Source organism: Sorex araneus, chromosome 4 (genome assembly GCF_027595985.1).
Source record: "Sorex araneus isolate mSorAra2 chromosome 4, mSorAra2.pri, whole genome shotgun sequence".
NCBI lineage: Eukaryota > Metazoa > Chordata > Mammalia > Eulipotyphla > Soricidae > Sorex > Sorex araneus.
This window is the reverse complement of record NC_073305.1, coordinates 140,927,745-140,943,033: the sequence shown is the minus strand read 5'-3', so window position 1 is coordinate 140,943,033 and position 15,289 is coordinate 140,927,745.

Sequence of the window (15,289 nt, the reverse complement as noted above, 5' to 3'; positions counted from 1 at the left end):
TCGGGCTTGGAGGGTTTCCTCTGACAGGTCTGCTGTAAATCTGAGGGGTGCTCCTTTGTATATGATTTCCTTCTTTGACCTTGCTGCTTGCAGAATTGTGTCTCTATCCATAGCATCCGTCATTCTGACTATGATATGTCTTGGAGTCTTTTTATTTGGGTCTCTTTTTGCTGGTACTCTTTGGACTCCTTGTATCTGGATGCCTGCCTTCTCCAGCTCTGGGAATTTCTTAGCAATGATGTCTTTGACTGTTTTATTCATTGGGGTTACTTCCCTGTGGTTCTGGTACTCCAATGATTCTTATGTTGTTCCTCTTGAAGTCATCCCCCAGGGCTCTGATTCGTTCTATAGCCATTTTGAGGTCTTTGGCCATGATTTGTTGTTGTGTATAAGCTTTCTGTAGCTCATCTTCTATGTCGCTGATTCTGTCTTCAGCTGTAGTCATTCTACTGTTGTGGGCATCTAATGAGATTTTTAGTTCATCTACCGATTCCTTTATTTGTGTGACTTCCGTTCGTAGGTTTGAAATTTCTGCTCTCATTTCTTCCTGCATTTTCTTGGTAGACCGTTGCAGTGCTTCATTCATCTTCTCCGGTAACTTATTGGATGTCTGTTCCATGGTTGCTTGTAATAGGTCGACTATCCTCCAGATTTCCTCTCTGAATTGTTTATCTGAGAGGTCGTAGATGTGAGTAGCCCCTGATGATGTTTCTGGAATCTTTTCATTTCCCTCTCTTGGTGGAGGGGATTTTCGCTGCTTCTTCTTCTTGATATGGAAGTGTAGAGTCTGAGCTTTGTGGTTCTTTATTCCTGTTCCCTCTTGTTGTGGGAAGAAGGGTTTCTGTTTGTGCTAAGCTTCCCTTATTCAGTGATAGGTTGTATAAAGGTAGACTAAGCTAATGGGTATTTTGCATAGGTGGTTGAGATGATTAAAGTGATTTTCAAAGAAATAGACAATACCTATTGTGCCAAGGTCAGAGATAATATCTGTGGAGATAATATCTGCCGCCGTGTTAGCGTTGGCTGCTCCAATAGAAGGCCACGCCCACTTCGAGACCACGCCCACTGATATATAGGCCACGCCCCCAGAATTTTCCTGGTGGGGTCACAGTTTCTCACAGGTCTGCGCAGCGGCAGGGAAGCGTTTCCCAGTCCGTCCTCACCTGTTCAAGACGCGTGAGATGGGGAGGTGCTGGTCTTGATTGGCCACTGCGGGGGCAAAGTGGGAGGGGATGCAGAGAAGCCCAAGCCGGCAGAAAGCCGACTTGGGAGACAGTTTCTCAGGTCCATGCAGCGCAGGGAAAGATATTGACATTTTTAATGATGAATACTAAATATCATATTGTCTTAACTGTATTGAAGATCAAAACACATTCTACAAAGTCAGAATTCAAATTAATTAGCAAGGAATTCACTCAAAGAGAAATAGAAAACATTGTACAAAAACAAATCAGAAATTCAAATACTAAATGAATAACATTTTATTTGTTTACTGAGCTTCTTAAATGGGCTTTAATTATAAAACAAATCAAGTATAAAATAATAAAAAGTAGCAAAATCAAAGTTAACTATTAGAAAATATGCTTGAATTTAAAAATTGAGAACATCATATGTATATGTATATAGATAATCATAGTTAATTTTTCTCTGCTGTGTTTTTGGATGCATAAGTCAGTCTATTTTATTTTCCAGTGAATACTGGAAAATATGAGAAAAGTATACCTTTAAATATATAGGATAAATAATATAAAAAATCAGTAAATTATTAAATTGTTTGAGAATTAGAGGAAAATTTATCTGTTATTTTGTGTTTTGTATAACACTACAAAACAATTTTGGGTGATTTTAATATTTAGAAACAAAAATGTCACAAAGAAGAAGAAAATGCATGCAAACTCTCATTAATTTAAGAGTTGGTAAAAGTTTTTTAAACTTCAAAATGATAGAAATTATACATGTATGCATCACTAAACTTGGCACTATATAAGGGAAATCATTTGGAGGCAAAGAGTACCATAAATAAGTTATAAGGCAATTAAAAATCTTAGAACATATGTGCTACAATGTGACAAACACTGGTTTAGTGCCTTAAATAATATAGAGGGATCATAAAGTAGATGAGAAGCACTAATAAACCAATAAAAAGGCCATGAACTAACAATTCCCAGGATATGTATCCTCATTAGTAATGAAAGAGATTAAAATTAAAATAGCAATGACATTGTTTCAAGTATGAAATTATTAAAGTGTTTGACTTATGATTATCAACATGGCATATGACATAGACTTAGTCACTCTCATACATTCAAGTGACAATATTCATTGCATGAGCTCTATATTATTTGAAACTGTATGTTAAAAGCTTTGATAGTATTCTTAATCTAACAATTTTACCAAATTTTAAAGTTCAGACATTATTTGAATATGTGTATTGATAATAATTATTACTTTAATTTTTAAAAAGTAATTTTTAAATAAACTCAAAAACTCTTTAAATAAGTTAAAGGTATATAATTTCATGGAAACCTATGTTTCCTTAGAATTATACTTAGAACTTTATTCACTGACATAATATATTAATTATAGTGCTTGGTGAAAAAATTAAAATTTGCATCCAAGGAATAATACATAGATATGTAAAGAGAAAAAATGGAAAAGAATAGTCAATATATGTATAATTGCTTTTAAAATGTGAAATTATAGACATTTTATGTTTTTTATCTTTATGCTTCTAATAGTCATCTATCATTTCCACATAGGTCTTCTATCAGAAAAAATAAAACTAAAACATCATGAAATAAGTGGGGTATAGAGAGAATTCCCAGCCCCCATAGAAACAAGCTTCAAATCTACCATGATGATTTTTGTCTATCCTTTCACATCATCTTTAAATTCTATGAATTTCAGTTAGCACTAACTTGATACAAACATCAAAGTAACTGTGCTCTGATAAGAGCAAAATCACATAATATTTTTTTAAATTTTAACACCATTTATACAATCATTTGTAACTTTATAATATAATCTTATTATATAAGCATACATATATACACATACATCTCTCTATATAAATATGTATGAGAATGGGTTAACAGATTATCTGTGTATACTTTAATTCACCAAATCCATAAGTCAGAGGATCTCAAAACATAGTTAAATATCATGATTATCACAGTATCCCAGTATCCCATTAATCACCGATTTCTCGGGCGGGCTCAGTAACATCTCATTTCTTCCATTCCCTAAGATCTTAGAAGTCTATCTCGACTTGGCCCTCCTAACGATGTTGCACTGGGGGCTCTTCAGGGTCAGGGGAATGAGATTCAGCTTGTTACTGGATTTTGCATATGAATACATCTTGGGAAGCTTGCAAGGCTCTCCCATGTGGGCAGGAAACTCTCAGAAGATTGCCAGTTTCCCCCAGAGGGAGAAGAAGGCTAAAGAAGAGTCTGTTGCCCGCATGCCTGGCTGTCTTCCCCGGGGCCCCTCGGAGGGGATGGGCTCCAGCTTCCCTCCCCACCCCGAGCAGAGCTCCCGGCAGCCAAAAACCACAGGAACCTAGCTGGAGGCTCCTCTCTACACATTCGGACAGGCCTCATGCATGAAGGTACCGGCAGAGGAATCCAGGTGTGTGTAATCCCATCAACGGCCAACATCCAGAGAGAGACTTAAAAGCAAGCTCTCAGAAGAGAGTGATCATAATTATACAATAAGGTTTTTAAATTATTATATCTCAGTTTCATATATAGATGCTTTATTGTCTGGGAGTGGAAATTAGACATTTTCATGTCTAAATAGCTTTACTATTGATTATGCATATGTAAAGTGGAGCATAAGAGCAGGAACAAAAGAATTTTCACTTACAAACTTATTTGACTAATGTATTTAGTAACCTCTTTAATTTTGCATTTTATCAAGATATGTTATGCTTAATTGATTGAAGTTCTTTGACTTACAATAGTTAACAATGATTTCTAGTGCACATAAATAAAACTGAAATATGCTATTAAAGTTTAAGACTGGAGTGATAATATAATGAGTAGAGTGTTTGCCTTGCACATGGCCAAGTCCCCAGTAACTTATATGATTGCCCCAGCCCTCCAGGAGTAATTCCTGAGCTCAGAATGAGGAGTAAGTCCTGAGCACCTTTGGATCTGATCCCCCCAATACATACACACAAAAAAAAAAAAAGAGAGAAAGGAAAAAGACTCTTAGTTTTTGTATTTGTAATGTAATCATGAAACATAATCAAGTATCCTCTAAGAATTACAATGATTGCTTACCTTTTTTTTATTTGTATCTATTTTTTTATTTTATCAAGCTTTCTCTGCACCTGTTTAAATGCCTTATCCTGTCCATTTTGGTCTCTCTTTGGGCTGTTTTAGCACCTTTATTTTACTATCATTGTAGTCTGACATTGAACCTGTTACTCACTTTTTTTTGAGTATGGTCACCTTCGAAAAAATAAAATAGCACTGATTTCCTGAACAACATGCTCTCTATGTTTAAGAAAAACTCTGGGAGGAGATTTTAATTAAACTTCTTCTCTAAGCAATTTTATAAGTATCTACTGACTTTTCAATTTTTTAAAAAAATCCCTAGTTTTATCAAAAGTATTTTAATGCATTAGGATATTCTTAGTATAAGAAGCTTTTTTATTTTTTAATGTATATATCTACTTCTTCTATACTTTGAAATGGGGTTTTCTCCCAAGTGTATAGACAGGAAAGCATAAGAAGAATATTTTCAGTTAGAGTTCACTAAAATTCTTGTGGGTTTCTCTACTTATCTGTCGAAGTATATAGGATCATCATTATATCATCATCAGTTTTTTATTATAATTTTAAGAGTTTCAAGAATTTAAAAGTGAAAATTTCTACAAAACTTCCAGGTAGATGAGCTGCAGCCAGTCAGGAGATCATTCCCCAAACCTTTGCCTTTTATCCTGATCTGCCTGGCACATAGTCCAATGTATAGCATACTTATTATTTTTTATCATTTCTTGTGAGATGTCTCCTCAGGGTCTCAAGTGAAATCCACCACCATACTGCATGCTCTGTTTATTGCAAAACTAAATGAAGCATGCCAGGCAGCATCTGAAAACAATTAAAAATAATTGAAATGAGCTGTGGACTCTACTATTCTCATTAAGTTTTATATTTCATCCTCTATACATAAGGGGATTTAGATGTAAGACTCTGATACCTCTGGCTTCCTGCTGGCAAAAGGGATCTTTTTCCCATGGCAGAAAAAGGGCCATCAGTTTGGAATATTGGGATTGCAATCAAAAATTGGGCAGAGAAAATGCCTGATCACTGCCAAGAGGCTTCTGTGGGAGGAGACAATGCTTCCCTCTACTAGTTGCCTCTGAGCAGCTGCCTTATGAATTAATAAATATCACTATGAATATGCACACATCTCATATTAAGAATGCACAAGCTCATTAATCAGGCAGCTCGTATGCAGCTCAAGATACTGAAGTTAGCTTTTTTGATGCCTTTCATTGAGAGACAGAATCTAAGAGGAAACTAAAATATTTTAAGGACTTTATGTAGAGTCAAATAATAAGTGAAAGATAGCAAAAATTTATAACAAAAATAACATTTCAAATTCTATATTATGGTAGCCCTGAAAAAATAAATATTCCAAATGATTTTTCAAAAGTAATTGAAGGTTTAAATATGTCTATATAATATAACAATCTTCTGCAGAATATAAAAATAATTTTATATTATTTCCTAGAAGACACTGCATCTGAGTGGATATAGTTATTCCCTTTTGTGTCCTCAATGGCCAGTGAAATTCAACTCTGAACTAATTATTCTTAGTGAGATATTTAACATGATTTAGTGACAGGTGTGAGAAAATGAGATTAGCTTTTACCATGAAGAATGATTTAGATGTGAGCTTGGAATAATGTGTGCATAAGAAAGATAAAGGTAGGTATTCTATTAAACTGATAATTCTTGTGAAAATTATTACATAGGTAGCACTTTGGATTTGCATGTTTGACAAAAGGAGCACTGGGAAGCTTCAAAGTACAATCGACCTTTTAATTATTTTCTATTTCAAAATGATCAGATTATCCCTAGGCTCATCTTAAAATGTTCTTTCACTCTAAGTGGAGAACATTAATATTGTAATATCTTTTATATGACCATTTGATGAGAGTTGGAGAATCGGAATTCCCAGTTTCTACTTGATTTTCTTTATTTTTAATAGGAATATTTATTGAGATACTGTGATTTATAAAGTTATTCATAATAGAGTTGTTTCAGGCTTACATCAGCACCACTTCCAACACCACTTCCACCACCAAAGTCCTCAGTCTTCCACCTTCTCGCCTCTCAGCATACCCTGTTGACATGCATATAACAAATTTATTTCAAACTAATTGGTCCAATAAAATTTAAAGTAATGGAAAAATAATTATTAAAAAATAAATAAAAGTCTATTTGTAATGATGAATTGCTATATGTTTTTAACCTCTCTTAATCTAGTAAGGACAATCATGTACCAATAGTGAGTGCCATACTCAGTGCCACATGATGGGAAGTTTCTCCTGTAAAAAGGAGTCCTTTTTAACAATTCTTGCAAAACTTGCTTAGGGCTATGAATTCCCTAAACTGTTGCCTGTCCATGAATGAAGCTCTGATAGTTTCTTATAGATTATCTAGATGATAATCTAGCTGGGTAGAGTATTCATAATGAAGTGCTCATTTCATTGAGTTTTAGTAATATTTCCTTTCATATTTGGGGGCTTTTAGGGTCTCATTTGATAAATACGCTAAATATCTTATGGGCTTTCTTTCGTAGATGAATTCTTTTTTTGATCTTGCTGTATTCAATATTCTTGAATTTTGTCATTTTGAGTATAACGTAAACTGGAGCAATAGCGCAGTGGGTAGGGCATTCACCTTGCACTGGGCAGACCCGGGTTTGATTCCTCTGCCCCTCTCGGAGAGCCCAGCAAGCTACAAAGAGTATCTCGCCTGCTCGGCAGAGCCTGGAAAGCTACGCGTGGTGTATTCGATATGCCAAAAACAGTAATAACAAGTCTCACAATGGAGACGTTACTGGTTCCTGGTTGAGCAAATCGATGACCAACGGGATGACAGTGGCAGTGATAGTGAGTATAACGTGTCTTGCAGTTTTCCTAACTGGGTCTATATTCACTGGGGCCCTTCAGACCCCTTGAATCTTGGTGCCTCTAATCCTCAACTCTGAAAGACATTATCAATGATTTCATTAACTGATGTTTCTTCATCACATTTGCCTTTCTGTTTTTCAGGGACCCTGATGGTTCTCGTACTGATTCTCTTCAATTCATCTCACAATTCTCTGGTATGCTCTTCATTCTTTTTTTCAGGATGTTATCTACCTCCTGCTCTTTCCTAGTGGTTTCCTCTTTTTAACTTAGAAGCTTTTTGATCTTTTGCTCAGTTTGTTATTCTGCTGTTCAGAGCTTCCACTGACTTTTGCATGTCACCTACCACCTTTTTCATTTCTGTCATTTCTGACTGTAAGTTTTTTATTTTAACTCATACTTTTTTTGTGCTTTCATGGCTACCTGTGCTATCGGTTCTTTGAACTCATTGAACATCCTCATCATAGTGTCACTGAATACACTGTCTGAGGATTTGCTGCTGCTATTTATGTCTTTGGTGATACTGTTTTTATTTGTTAGAATCAGTGGGCTTCTACATATTTTTCCTATTGGTTTTTTGGCGTCCTTGAGATGTGAGTGTCTTTGTAGTTATCTGCTCTGGAAGATACTAAAGCATAAAATTGTAGATTGTTGTCTTTTCTCCTGTCCTCATGGAATAACAGGAAGAATAACCATGAGCAGCATATAATTTGTTGAGTAGAGCTGTTCACTTGGTGGGCCCTGGATGTGGTGCAGATCCAGTGTGGAGACTGCTGGGGCCCACTTAGCAGGCGGGGACTTTGTTTCCCATTATTTAATAGTCCCAGTGATACCAGTCAGAGCAAATCTCGCCTGGGATGGAGGTGCAATAAGCAAGTCAGTCTACTTGTCTACTTGATTTTTTATGAGTAAATTAATTACAAGAAAAACTACATTTCAGGTAGAAGATCTTTTCTCAATATAGTGTAAGTTCTTATTTATTCTCTTCAGTGCTATATCAAATAATAAATCTCTACTCCCTAAGACAAGGAAAAGAAGAGTTTTCTATTTCTCCTTCTTTCAAAAATATCTTTTATATGAAAATAGTAGCATTTATTAGAACTGTGCTATGTCTTTGACCACCATAGTACATGTACTTTCTCATAACAAAACTGTGAGGTAGAATTCTGTTATATTTACTTATTTTACACAAGACAATTGTAGCTAAAGGCAGAGAAGTACCTTGTTTAATTAACAATGAAAGACAAAACTATTACTCAACATCTATGTTTTGACTCCTGCATCTATGTTCTTAACCATCATATCTCTAAGATCTCCTTTAACATACACTGCCCTAATTTAGAATAAAAGTTCAGAAAAGAATAAACAGGGACTCTTAAAGAAGTAAAAGAAATTCAGTAAAGATGAAATAAGAGATTATGAGTAAGTTTATTATTAGTAGTATGAAATAAAGGTAAAGATTAAGTCTAACTATGGAAAGTCAATAATGTCATAATTAATAATCATAGAACTTATTCTATAGCAATGGGAGATTTGTAGGGAGTTTTACTCATATTTGTATGTCACATTTGATGTTTTATGGAAATGCTACTTAAAAGCATATGAGAAAAATCAGAAATTGGGTAAAGGGATCATTCCCATAATGTACTCTGAGACGCACTTTTATATTTTTTCCTGAGTATGGTGGGAGAGTGTTAATATATTACAAAATATCTATAGTTAGATTAGGTCATAAGAAACAGGCAGTAGTACTTATGTATGAATTATAGTAGGCCCTAGGTACACCTTATTTTATTTTCTTTCACTAGTTGATACACTTCTCAAAATTCTTCTGATATTTAATGCATTGCAATTGCATGTATTCTCAAGTAAGCAAGTTGCACTAATAGCAAAAAAAGTACGATATGGAACTGAGTCTAAAATTTAATAGTTATGAGGATAGCTACTTCTAGTTGTTCCATTCTTTGATCAAACTACTTTCCATTAAAATGTAAAATTGTGATCTTTTAATGAAGACGGTGTGAGAATGATTTCAGATAATTATGGCACTATATTATATGTTTCACATCATAGATATCACCATTAAACAGTTTAAAGAATAGACATAAATCAGTAATATAAAATTTGGGGTCAGAGAAATAGTACAGGGGTTAGAACACTTGCTTTACCCATGGCCACCTGTTTGACCTTGGGCACCCCTCATAAGGTAGCCTGAACTCAACAGGAGTGATTCTTGAGCACAGAGCTAGGAATAAGCCCTGAACATTGACAGGTGTTGCCCCAAACAAAACACATACACATATACATACACACACGCACGTGCACACATACACACACACACAAACACAAAGAATATATAAAATTAACAAGAAAATGAAAGGTATAAAAAATACAATAAAGCAACAGGATTGAAGATAATTTTTATTTTTGATAACTTTAAAAATTTTAATAACCATGAATTACAGTTACAAAGTTATTTATTAAATAATTTCAGGCATGAAATATTCCAATAACAATCTCTCCACCAGTGTCGTCCACCTTCTTCACCTGTGTCCCCAGTTTTGCTCCCATCCCCAGCCTGCCTCTAGAGTAGGCACCTTCCCCTCCACCGTTGTCCTAGTGTTCCTCTCCCCAGTGTGTGGGTGGGGGTGGATAAATTAAAACACTTACTACTGAGCAGATCTCTTCATTTCTATTGCCTTTTGTGCTCCATTATTCCCTTGTAAAGTGAGATGATTCTGCGTCTGCCCCACTTACTCTAACTTCACTTGACATGACACTCTCCAGATCCATCCATGTAGCAACAAATTGCATGACTTAATCTTTTCTAACTGCTAAGTCATGTTTCATTATGTATATATGTATCATAGTTTCTTTATCCCGTCATCTTTTCTAGGTTGTTTCCAGATTTCACTACTGTGAATAGTGCTGCAATGAACATAGGAGCGCAGATATCTTCTGGATTATGCCTTTGGATTCGTGGGGTATATTCTGAGGAGTGGGATTGCTGGGTCATATGGAAGTTCAATTGACTAGTTTTTGCATAATGACTTCCAACAGGCTAGATCAGTTGACATACTCAAAATGAATGAGGTTCCCTTTTCTCCATTTCTTTGCCAATACCAGTGTTGTTCTTTTTGATGAATGCCAGTCGCTCTGGGGTTAGGTGTTATTTGTTATTGCTTTGATTTACATTTCCCTGATAATTAGTAGTATAGAGCATTTTTTAAATGCTTTTGGCCATTTTAATTTTATCTTTGAGGACATTTCCATTTATCTCCCCATTTATTTTTTTATGAAGTTAGATGATGCTTTTACTTTGTAGAGTTCTACTAGTGCTTTACATATTTTGGATGTTAACCCCTTATCAAATGAGTGGATGGCAAAAAGGTTTTCCAATTTTTCTTGTATTCTGATTATTTCTTTTAAGGTACAGCAGCTCCTTCATTTAATGAAGTCCTATTTATATAGCACTGTTTTCACTTGCATGGTCAGTGGTGTTTCATCCTAAAAAATGCCTCGTTTCAATGTTGTACAGAGTTCTGCCAATATTTTTCTCTACATCTTATCATTTTGTAGGGGTTCTTTCCTTAAAATACTGTCTTATAACCTTTGACTTTGTGTCTGTTTTTACCCTGACTGTCCAAATATGTTTCTTATATGCAGCAGAGGGTTGGATTTAATTTTCTATTCACCCTGACACACTGTATCATTTAATTGGTGCATTTAGGCCATGACATTGATATTAAGTGAGATTATTGCCCTGGAGCTTTGTACCACCTTTTAATAGAAGTTTGGTATGTTTATTATCATTTTTATTTCAGTTAATTAGGGTTTTGTCTGTCTTTCCTTGTGAGTCTTTCCAGTGGTTTATCAATCTTGGTTATGTTAAACTTGTTTATTGTTTGCTTTCATTCCAATTCATTTATATCTATTCAAAGTTTTATTATTTTCTTAATACTTCTTGCTTTGGGCTCTTTCTATTGGGTAGTTTTCAGTTTCTTAAGCTGTGCAGTTAGGTTATGTATGTAGGCACTTTTACCACCTCCTGATGAATGCTTGCCTTGCTATGAAATTTCCTATTAATACCACCTTTGCTGTGTCCCACAAGTTATTGTAACTTTTTTCCTCTTTCTCATTTGATCTTGTTGCTTTCAGTATTCTATTTCTATCTCTGGATTTCATCATTCTGATTAGGATGTGTTTGGAGTCTTTTTTTTTTTTTTTGCTTTTTTTGGGTCACACCCAGTGATGCTCAGGGGTTACTCCTGGCTTTGCACTCAGGAATTACTCCTGGCGGTGCTTGGGGACCATATGGGATGCAGGGGATTGAACCTGGGTTGGCCGCGTGCAAGGCAAACGCCCTACCCACTGTGCTATCGCTCCGGACCCTGTTTGGAGTCTTTTTATTTGGTCTCTGTTATCTGGTATCCTTCAGAACTCTTGAATCTGGATGCATGCATACTTTAATTCTGGAAACTTCAGAGTAATAATTTCTTTAACTAATAATTTCTTTGCTCTGGAAAACTCAGAAATAATTTTTAAGGAACCATAGCACAGCGGGTAGGGTGTTTGCCTTGCATGCGGCAGACCTGGGTTCAATTCCTTCATTCCTCTCGGAGAGCCTGGCAAGCTATCAAGCGTATCCTGTCCACACAGCAAAGCCTGGCAAGCTACCAGTGGCGTATTCAATATGCCAAAAACAGTAACAACAAGTCTCACAATGGAAATGTTACTGGTGCCCGTTGAGCAAATCTATGAACAACTGGACTACAGTGCTACAGTGCTACATTAGAATTTCCTTGCTGGCCTGATGGGAGCTGGATGAGTCTTACGTTGTTCTTAAATTTATTCCAAAGTTCTCTTGGAATAAGATAACTTATTAATTTATTTTGAAGCTTTTTCCCATCTTCTGCTGTTGTATGGAGTTTTACTGCATCTTATCTTGGATCTCACTGATTTTATTTTTTCTCAGCTACTCTTACTCTATTGTTGAGGCCTTCTAATGAGTTTTTCATTTCACTTACCAAATTCTTTAATTTTGTTATTTCTACTAGTAGTTTTCTTATTTCTACTCTTGTATCATCTTCTGCTTGGCTACTGTTTTATTATTGGTTTGAGCAGAAACATCCTCAATTTTTCCTTTCTAAAGTTTTATCAGATGAGTTCTGCAGTTGGTTATTACTGGTTGAATCTTTAGAGTTACCATCTTCTCATTAAGGATGGTGGGGCTCTGCACTGCTTTCCCATTGTGACGTTTGCAGTCTGGTGTGTTTCTTGATTGTTGTTGTGTGGCTTAATGACTAGATTTAGAATGTGTTTGTATGTTCACAGTAAGATATAAAGAAGTAAAGAAACCTGTGCTCACATTAGTGGCCACAGGCTTTGCATAAGTTTCTAAATTGAGGCTAAATGATAGTCCTGAGTAATAAACATGGCCCCCATTGCATGTTGTCTCAGTTTCTTGAAACCAGGGTTGGATGGAGCCCTGGAAGTCATTTTACTAAAATAAGTTAGCACATGGGTGAATGTGCTTCTTTCTTTCTTTCTATCTTTTGAAGTAACAAAAGATTTTAATGGAAGGCTTTGAGGAAAAATAGAAGGGAAAAAAAGAGAGAGCAATGAGCTCAAGAGAGAACATAGGCTTCTTTAAAGACACAAAAGTACCCAGTACACTTCTCAAGAGAGGAAATGTGGGTAACACATATGCTAGGGTACTACATGTGCTTGGACACATGGGCACAAGCAGCACAAAATCTCAGACAGCATAGGCACATGCTTCCTTTGTTCAAGTTGACTTTTATAAGGTTTTCCTCAGACTGCCTAACACGGGATTGTCTAGTTAGAGAATAATTATTTGCTAGGATGGTTGACAAAGAGGTAGAGTAGGGACTGGATGAAATACCTTTCCTTGCCTTTGTTCCTGCTGGAGCATCTCTCAAAGGCGGGTCTGGCCTTCTCTGGGTCTCTGGCAACAGTCTGAGTCTTATCAGGCTTTGCTTCCTGTGTCTGTAAAATGGGATTTTTGCAGCCTTAGGGCTGTGAATGAGATGCTTAAAAACCTTTAAAGTACAGATTTTATATTTAGAAGTAAAAAGAAATAATACCTTTGAAATATCAAACTGAAAGCTTACACATTGGAGGAAAAACCTGGAAAAATTGAGCTAAAAATGTAAACATCTCTACAAAATACAAATATAGCTATAGAGACAGGTAAAGCTATGGTGATAATCATGTTAAATATATAAATAAATTCATATGTAGTCTACATATATATCTTTATCTCTTTGTATCCATATTATATGTATATTTGTATTCATATTTGTATATACATATTTATGTAAATATAAAATTTTTCAGAATGTTATTGAACATGTAAAAGAGGATGGATACTAAATATATTAAGTTAGGTCATTTACAATGAAAATACTTAAGCTTGATAAAATACTGAGGTGAAACCTAGTGGAGGAAAACAGTAATACTCAATTATAATTTCAAGGAAATTTGGATAGAGCAATACATGGAGGTAATAGAATTCAGAGCTAATTTTATTGGTTTTTGAACAACACTGAACAATGCTCACAACTTAGTCCAGCTCTTCCCTCAGAGGTCACTCCTGGTTGGCTGGGGAACATATGGGGATTTTGGATTAAACTCAGGTCATCTGTATGTAAGGCATTAGCCCAACCTACTGTACTATCTCTCTAACCTTGTAACTAATATTACTTGCTTTGATTAGACCAGTTGAAAACAAAACAGGACTTAAAGTATGAATGATGGATTTTATACTGTCAAATTTCTTAGAAGACAGAATAATAATATGAAAACTCACATTTTCACTAAATTACAACATTGATTCATTCATTGAGATTTTATTTGCAAAATTATCATTCATGTAAAGTATAATGAATTGTAACATTTTATAAGGACATGTTTTGTAGTCTATTCACATCCCTATTAATGTTTGCATACTTAGTTGGAGAATTCTCTTCTCTGCATATTAGTGAGATTTTTCTTGATGCTATCTACGTTTAGAATTTTTTCTTGATATTATCTATGTCTATAATCACAGAAGCATTAATATGCTTCCAATTTTACAGATGCAATGAAACAAAATATATAAGTAAAGGGAATGTGTAACCTATATTAGTACTGGCCAAGATTATATAGTATCACCCTCAACTTGATGAAAAGTTAGTTTTAACTGTCTATAAATTTGAGGGATGCAATGTATACTGTGTCGTGGAAGCCGACTTAAACTATTTCATTCACTTATTTTTAGTGGTTCTTCTGTCCACAAAAAGTATACATATAGATAAACGTCAGCCATCTTAAAAAATTAAAATGATTAATTTTTGTAACCTTTTCAAAAAAGTAAAAATAAATTTTACCATGCAAATTTTCTATAGAAAACTATAAATTTCCCTTGTAATTTTTAAATTGACTAATATTGAGTGATAAAAGACAATCCTGAGCTTCAATATATAAAAATAAATATGCCCTGCAACCACAGGTATCTGTCCCTGTCCATTAAACAAAAATCCCCTTACAAATATATCTTGTATATGCATCCTCAAATCTTATTTGTACACTGGCCAAACAGAAGTCTTCTTTCCAGAAAAAGTAATTTACCACATGAGTAACTTTTATTCTTGTTTTATATATGGACGTGGAATAGCAGAGGCCAGAAAGATAAAACTGCTGAATGCAGTGTCTGAATTGTCAAGGTGTCAGAGTGACTCTATCATTTATGCACATGGGTAGATGTCAGTGTTGTCAGGAAAGATTTCTCTAATTTTCCTCAAATTCTTCTTTGTTTATCCACCTGAAATGTTCCATTACATTATGATGCTAAAGCCATAAGCCATGAGGTTCACATGACTGCCAAAATAGAATGCGCCAGCTTTGTAAATAAACCTCACACAATAAGTAAAAAAAAGGTAATATAAAAAGGTGAAAATGGTTTTAATTACTGTTTTATGTGAATTTATAAACTCATATTGCTTAAAAAGTTGCTGAATTATAATCATGTTTCGTTAAGAGAGGTTGAGCAGTGTAAAAAGACAAATGGAATATCATTTGCATAATGTAAAATATTTTTTACATAACAAGAGAACTTAAAGGCAGATTTTAGAAGTTGCT